The 8,342-nt window shown below is 40.9% G+C and overlaps 1 pseudogene; it reads right to left on the reverse strand.

Moving 5' to 3' along the window:
• Nucleotides 1-5,568: 5,568 nt before the first annotated feature.
• On the reverse strand, nt 5,569-5,990 carry LOC127689616 (bcl-2-related protein A1-like; annotated as a pseudogene).
• Between the last annotated feature and the right edge of the window lie 2,352 nt (nt 5,991-8,342).

Below are 8,342 nucleotides of genomic sequence, written 5' to 3' on the forward strand. Positions count from 1 at the left end.
TCATGTCATCTGTTCAATATAAGGAAATGCATCAATGCTATCTGTCGCGTCCACCCTCGCCGGCAAGGAATGACGCAACACAGGAAGATCTTCTTCAAGCAGTTTACTCAGGACCCTTGTACTTCTTCTCCTTCTGACCCCAAGAGAATCAGCCCAGCCCTTAAATACTAATAGCCAGCCAATCAGGCTTAGCCATGTGGGCATTGCTGATAGGTTGTATCCACGTGGAAGGCGCAACTCAACAGGCTCCACCCAAATAAGGACTTGTTAACAGTTAACGACAGTTAACGACAGTTAAGGACAGTTAATGGGCAAGCAGCTCCCTACAGTTCCTCCTTTTTCTTTTTAAACACGCATTCAGGCGAGAGTAGAGGTTTGACCTCTGATATACCATTTGCCCATCGGGTGGACTCATGGACCTTGTTTCGACGCCCCTCTGAGCCATCAGCCCAGTGGATTTCATCAAACCCATCCGGTACCTTTTGCTCAGAGACGGGTTCTGGGGTACCAACCCGTGTGCAGTCAAACATGCTCCCCTCAAGGGCTCTCCAATCATGGGCCCCTGAGTGCAGTGCTTAGCCTCGCATCCTGAGCGTGGAAAGCATCTTATTAGGCCTTCATAGCTGCCAGCCAGGCCTAGGAGGACTGTCCAGCTTCAATGGCTGTGAATGCCTGTACCATCATTGCAACCTGTCTTTGTTGGATACACCTCATCCTGCAGATGCACCACAGGCAAACAATTGAAAGTACTATCAAAAGAATGGCAAGGGCATAGTTTTCATTTACACTCCCTCCTCTTTAAAGGTGAATAAGGTATATCAAGAGACTTGTTAGAACTAAAAGACAAGGAAACAGCTTAGTATCATGGCGTATCGGCATGGGTCTCGGGAACACCGACAAGATCGCCCATCTTGGCTCCATCTATACCAGCATCAATGTCTTGCCGAGAATCAGTAACAGCAGGAGGATCTTCATTTTTATTGCAGCGTCTGGTCAGCCGCTCAGGCACCCACAGTGGATCTTGTTGAGTCTGAGGAAACACACAAACAGAACCTCTCTCCCACGCCAACACTGGATCAGGGCCATGCCATAATCCAGTAAGCACATCCTTCCATTTAACATAACCCTTCAAGGTATTATTAGGGCATTGGTGCCAATCAGCTGCAGCCAAACCATCATTATCCAGATTCAAAAAATTTAAAGTAAATAATGCCAATGAATTTCACCTGTGCCTGTGCGTCCTCTTTCCAGACATTGTTTTTTAAGATGGCCCAGCTTTCCACACCTGAAGCAAGCCCCTGACTGTGGCTTCCTATTCTGTGTTAATTGCACCACAGCCGCAGCAAGACCTGCATTAGTCAGCGGCCCTCGTAACTCTCTGCACGCTTTCATCCATTCCTCTTGTAAGATTTCTAAAGCAGTTTGTCCATCCTTTATGGCCTTACAGCATTTTTTATCTTCTAAACAGCCCCTAACAAGCTTCCAAATAGGTTTTACTCCTCCTTTGAGTGTGCCCTGATCCCAGGCTAAGTCCAGATCCTTCCCTAACCTATCCCAGCAGGTGACTGTTAGGCTGCCATAAACAGCGAACCAGGGTGCCACGGTATTACATTCATTAAGAAATCTCTCTAAGGTCGATTTCTTGATCTTTAAATTCTTTGATAAAAGCAGCTCCTGAAGAGCCAGAAAAATTGGATGAGACTGTGAGGTCCCCATTTTCAAAATTAAGGCTCTAAGTCCTTTTACAAAAAGAAAGCAGAAAAAAATGTAGGACACTGTTATCAGAGCAGGGTCCATAAATTGTAACTCTTTACTTTTCACTAGTTTGCTAATCTGCGAACTTAAACCTCCACGGACTTTACTTTCACTTTCGGTTTGCCTTCCGCAAACTTTTCCCTCCCTCTTTGTTTACAGAAAGGAACAAGCTGTCCGTTTTTAACGGTCCCTTTTGTCCCACCTTGCCTGGGAACTTTATTGTCTCTCACCGAGAACTTTATTGTCCCATTTAACCGGGAACTTACCATCGCGCTACCCTGACTGCGAGAAGTTCTGATCTTCAAACCCCACGAACGAGGAGAGTTTCTTGTCCTGGGTTTCGGCACCAGTTGTTGCGTCCACCCTCGCCGGCAAGGAATGATGCAACACAGGAAGATCTTCTTCAAGCAGTTTACTCAGGACCCTTGTACTTCTTCTCCTTCTTCTCCTTCTGACCCCGAGAGAATCAGCCCAGCCCTTAAATACTAATAGCCAGCCAATCAGGCTTAGCCATGTGGGCATTGCTGATAGGTTGTATCCATGTGGAAGGCGCAAGACTCAACAGGCTCCACCCAAATAAGGACTTGTTAATAGTTAACGACAGTTAACGACAGTTAACGGGCAAGCAGCTCCCTACAGCTATCCACTACATAAACAAACTCAAAGAAAAAAACCATATGATCATCTCATTAGATGCAGAAAAAGCACTTGACAAAATTCATCATCCTTTCATGCTAAAAGTCTCAGAAAGAACAGGAATTCAAAGCCCATACCTAAACATCATTAAAGCAATATACACCAAACCGGTATCAAACATCAAACTAAATGGAGAGAAACTTGAAGCAATCCCACTAAAATCAGGGACTAGACAAGGATGTCCTCTCTCTCCATATCTTTTCAATATAGTACTTGAAGTTCTAACTAGAGGAATTAGACAACATAAGGATGTCAAGGGGATACAAATTGGAATGGAAGAAGTCAAATTATCACTATTTGCAGATGACAAGAAAATTTTATTTTCAATCATAAAAAAATAAGGCTCCTGCCAGAGGCCTCAGGACTGGATCCTCTGCTCTGCAGGGTGGGACTCACCAGTGCAAGCTGCCTCCTCCCAGCTAGCCTCTGGGTGCACAGCTGGCCTCCTGCACTGCCTGGAGATGGGGTACTGTGCAGAAAGACTTTTTATATCTAACATTTAGTATGTACAATTTTCCATGAAATAGTCAATTTTAACATGTTTGTCTATATATTTCTTGAATTTTACCAGAAATATTTTCTGGTAAATCTTCAATTTTATCTGAAAATGTTTATAATTCCAACTTCAATCAACTTAGAATTATCTTCATGCCTATCATTTTATCTGTATAATTTTCATGATAATCTTTAATTTTAACACGTTTTTCTATATATTTCTTCAATTTTATCAGAAATATTTTCCATGTAAATCTTCAAGTTTATCAGAAATGTTTACAATTCCACTTCCAAACACCTCTTCTCTCATGACAACATAAACTCCCAGCTGTAAAAGAAGAGATCTGAGAACCTGCATAGGAGATTCTTGAATGGTGTGTGTGTGTGTGTGTGTGTGTGTGTGTGTGTGTGAGAGAGAGAGAGAGAGAGAGAGAGAGAGAGAGAGAGAGAGAGATTCTTATATACCCCTATTAAGTAGAGTTTACCTACTATATATATGCTAATATCTCTGTGACTCCCAGATAATTCACACAATATGTTAGTTAGGAGTTAGATTTTTGAGTAGCAAATATTCTGTGTCTTTCTCATGTTGGGCTATACAATGGGAACATAGTGTAAAACTATAGAGCTTGTGAGGGTCTTTGCCATAGGCTCATTTATGGCCTCTGGGCTAGAAGACATTTGTCTTCATGTAAGTCGTACATAGTGCAGCAGAAACTTTTCTGAGCCCCTCCTAGAGTCAACCAGGAGAAACATAGTATCTGACATGTTTTAGCTAGACTCAAATCAGGCCAAGTTAGAAAGAAGAGTCATTGAAAAGAAGGACTAAATTACATACAGTAAGACAGCACTAAGCAAGCAGACTTATAACAAAACAGAAATGGAACAGCCAGTGTTCAATACAGTTGATTGCACAGAACTTTTAAATACTTGTAATTAATGAAGGCATAAACAATTTTAGAAGATAAGAAATGAACTAAAAAAATCTGTCACATATTAAAATTTTCAGACTTCTTATAAGTTAATAAAGCCATTGAAAACTGGGCAAAAAATATAAACAGGCAATTCTAAGAATTAATAAATATGAATATATGCTCAACATGAAGAGAAGCTGTACTAGTAACCAAGGGGAAATGAATTAACACAAACTATCTAAGTACATGTATGTAGTGTAACAAAGTGGAGAAATGTGATAGATTACTAGGACTCATGTTTATCTCCTTGCACCAGGGGAATGCTGGGCACTCTTACCATGTTTATAGCAGGTTTATAGTTTAGTAAAACAACCATGGAAGAGAAAACTCCAGTAATTTCAAAATGGATATACACCATGAGCAAATAACTCTACAAATATCCACTCTAGAAAACATGCCTACACTCAGGGAAAGGTCAGGAAGTAACTCAAATAAATATACTACAGCTGGAAGAGACAAGCTCTTCAACAGCATGTACATACAACAAAACAGAGTCAGAACTCTTTTAATTTGTATTTATGGTGTTAGAGGTTGAATTAGAGATCTTGCTCACACAATACAGGGACTCCACAATTGATGTACTTCTTCGGGCCATAAAATATTATTTAAAATGTTATTTTAAGTGCCCTGGGTTGATAAAAGCAGTTATAGCATAAATATATGTGTTATCTGAGTAGGGGAGATGAAAGAGTCCTTCATGTGCCCAGAGGTGGCTTTCTGCTCACTTACTATGTAGTTGAAGATGGCCTTGAAGTTTTGGTCCTCTTATCTTCCTTTTTATGTTCTAGAACAAGCACTTCCATATATAGCCCAGATACCAATTTGTAAAGTATTTCCCAGAAAGACTAACCTAAGGGTACAATGCACTGATCGAACATATATGCTCAGACCACATTAGGCTCTAGATTTGATCCCTAGTAACAAAGGACTGTGAGGGAGTCTGGTTAGCCACACTTGATAGCGTTCTAAGAAAATGGAAAAAGTTGGCGTTTAAGTAATGAATGTAAAATGGTTGACTATTACAACGTGATAAAGTACATATGACAATATTTAATACCAGCTCTTTCTGTAGTATTTCTCGATTGTCATAAAAATAACCCTAGAAAAGGCAGGCATATGGGGATCCACACTGCTGATACTGAAGATATTGTTTAAAAAAATGATACTGTTCTCAAGCCCAGACCTCACAGCAAGAATTAAAGTTGGAGAAACAAATGTTCTCTGACTATAAAAAAAAAAGGGGGAACAGGCTAGAGAAATAGGTCAGAAGTTAAGAGCACTGACTGCTCTTCCAGGGGTCCTAAGTTAAAATCTCAGCAACCACATGCTGGCTCACAACAATCTGTAATAGAGTCTGATACCCTTTTCTGGTGTGTCTGAAGTCAGCTACTGTGTGCTCACATACATAAAATAAATGTATAAATCTTAATTTTAAAATCTTTAAGAAAACATTTCCAGTAGGGGCCACTGGAAATGACCCAGGGGATTTTTGTTTTGTTTAATTTTAATTAAGAGCATCTCAAAATAAGGCATACAGACTGGAATCCTTTGATTGTTATTTTGTTGTTTTAATTAATAAGGAAACTTTACATTCCTATTCTTCATTTTATATATATAAATAATATATATGTCATCACACATACCCAGCCTCCATTCTGCCATATCCATTCTCCTGTGTTATTCATTATGAATTCTGCCACAAAACTGGAAACTTGTTTGTAAGCACCTATATCCAGGGACATCTGTTATTGTGGAAGTTTTTTGAGGAGAACACCCCCAAAGGCAAATATACTTAAAATCCTTCCCCAGTTAATGATGCCATCTTCAAATTCTTTTTCCATCACTTGGTTGAATATTATTCTGGCAGTATCTATGGATTCCACGTGAAAGTTATCCAAGAATGGCTTCAGCTTCTTTTCAACTTCCTTCTGAATGGAGAAAGCAACTCTGTAGCACTCTGGATGTTTTGCTTGGAACCGATTCAAAGGCAGGTGCCTGCAGGACATACTGAAGATAGTTCTCAGCCAGGGAGTGGATATACATGAACTCATAGGCTGTCATCTTCCCTGGCAGAGCTAACTGAAGCTGTCCACCTAGAGGCCGAGGAGGACTGCAAAGATATGACCTGTCAGGGGAGGACAGAGAAATATATCAGTATAATCCAAATAAATCCTTTCCTCTCCTCGACAACCTGATTTTTGGTCATAGACTTTTGTCACAATATAAATGTTAACTAAGATACACATCATAACTTATAACAGAGATTAAGAGAGTTTTGAAGAAGAGAGAGGTTAGGTTTTAGATGATAACATTTCCTATAGTGTAAACTTTAAAAATATTGTGGCTTTACATATTATATTTTGTAGAGTTTCCAAATAATTATATTTTTAGGCTAGATGAAAGAGAAAAAGAAAAATCCCACATACATGGTACCATTAAAAAAGGATGATTATGTATCAATAAAGTGCAAAAGTTCTAGGGCAGCAATGTGGATAGGAAGCAAGTAGTTGACCAAGAAACATGTCTGAAGACATGGAAAATATCACCCACTATGACTACTTATTCTTGCCTAAGTTGATATGTAGAAATTTGTATAAAATAGACCCTACATCAATACACTCTGAGCAGGTCCATTATAATATGTAGAAACTGAAAACAATATGTTTATTATATCAGTCTATAATTGCACACTAAAAAAATAATGTATCAGGACTGTGTTGTATACTAGATAGGTAGGTAGGTAGGTAGGTAAATAGGTAGACAGATAGATAGATAGATAGATAGATAGATAGATAGATAGATAGATGATAGATACAGAGGTAGAGAGATAGAGAGACAGAGAGATATCTATACCACCACCACCAACACATAAAAACTTACAAATAGATTTCAGTCCAGAAAAAAACTATAATATATTATACATAGTCCAAGGTTTTACTGTGTGAAATAATTAGAATAGGTTGGATACTTCCTGAACAAACTATGATGGTCCGAGACTGAGGCCACACAATAGTTCTGAAGCTCTGAGTTGTGTCCACTGTGAATTAAGTGGGACACGCTGACTGAAGAGATAGAGGTGATGGAGGAAGAATTGCCAATGTTTCCATATTTTAGAAGTCCTTTTGCCTAGGGTCTGGAATTTCTCGTAGCATACTTGCCTGGGGTCAATGTCAGCAGCACAAATACAGAATGAAAACAACTGTGGCCTGGCCAAGCCTTTCTTTGTGGTTATTTTATCCAGAGGCTTTTATTAAAGAAGCATGAGAGCCCAACCAAGACTGAAGGAACTGCTTGTGACCACCATGAGAACAAGAACAATTTGTGCTGCCTCAATAATGAATTAATATTTTTTGCTATCAAGCTTTTATTAATGTATAAATCCTTGTGTATTTCTTTGCACTTGTAAATATACTCCTATGTTCAGTTATCTATGCCTATAGTAAGCCACCCTCGCAATACTCAAGGTTTAAAATATTGTGTGTGTGTGTGTGTGTGTGTGTGTGTGTGTGTTTCTCATGGCCCTGATATTTTGACAGGATTCAATAGTGCTAACTGCTATTTGTTTCTTCATGTCTAGGATTTGGCTGAAGGGACTCTAAACAGTTTGGTCTCTTTTGTATTCTGAACAAGAGGAGGCAACAGAAGTAGAACACAAAAGAACAGAAAGAACTCCAAGACTGAACTGCATCCTGTATCCAGAGTGATGCAAACTTCAGCACAAGGTAAGTAACTTTCTTTCTTTTTTAAAAAATTAGGAGGCGGTGGCGGCAGTGCAGCAGTGGCTGGTCCAGCCGAAGGGCCATTAGCAGTGGAACCAAGGCGACACAGGGCCCATGACCACTGACCATCGCTGGCCAGCCAGGCTGCAAGCACCTGCGGAATTACGGTGCCTTTCACCGCACAGAAGCCACATCAGAACTCTGCCTCCCACCAGTCACGAGAGACTCGCCTCCATCTTCGTTTCGGACTCCAGAGAGATCGAACAGACTGAGGTACACAAACATAACCCGAGGCCAACATCTCGGGGGTCTAAGCCCGATGGGCGTTTGCCTGCACCCAGGCCCTGGGATGTTCGGGGGGCCATCAGGGTGCCAACCCAGCCAGGAGGTTTTTTTGCCCGTGCCAGTGTACGCTGCCATTTTGCCTATAGGTTGCCAGAGAGCTCTAGCAGGCAAAGCGTGTAACAGGCATAGTCTGAGGCTAACAAGGCGGTGGTCTAGGCCCCAACAGGCCCTGGACTGACCCCAAGAACTGGGCAGCTTGATGGGCCATCTGTGTGTCAACCCGCCTAGGAGGTTGTTAGCCCAGAAGACTCTCCCAGCACTTTCAGGGATCGCAAGTGCACACCCGCCAACCTGGCCACCTGACAGACCCAATTAATAGTCATAGCCCGAGGGGACCTTTGCTCAGACCTTGGCCTCC

The sequence above is a fragment of the Apodemus sylvaticus genome, chromosome 7, assembly GCF_947179515.1.
Source record: "Apodemus sylvaticus chromosome 7, mApoSyl1.1, whole genome shotgun sequence".
In the NCBI taxonomy this organism is placed as follows: Eukaryota; Metazoa; Chordata; class Mammalia; order Rodentia; family Muridae; genus Apodemus; species Apodemus sylvaticus.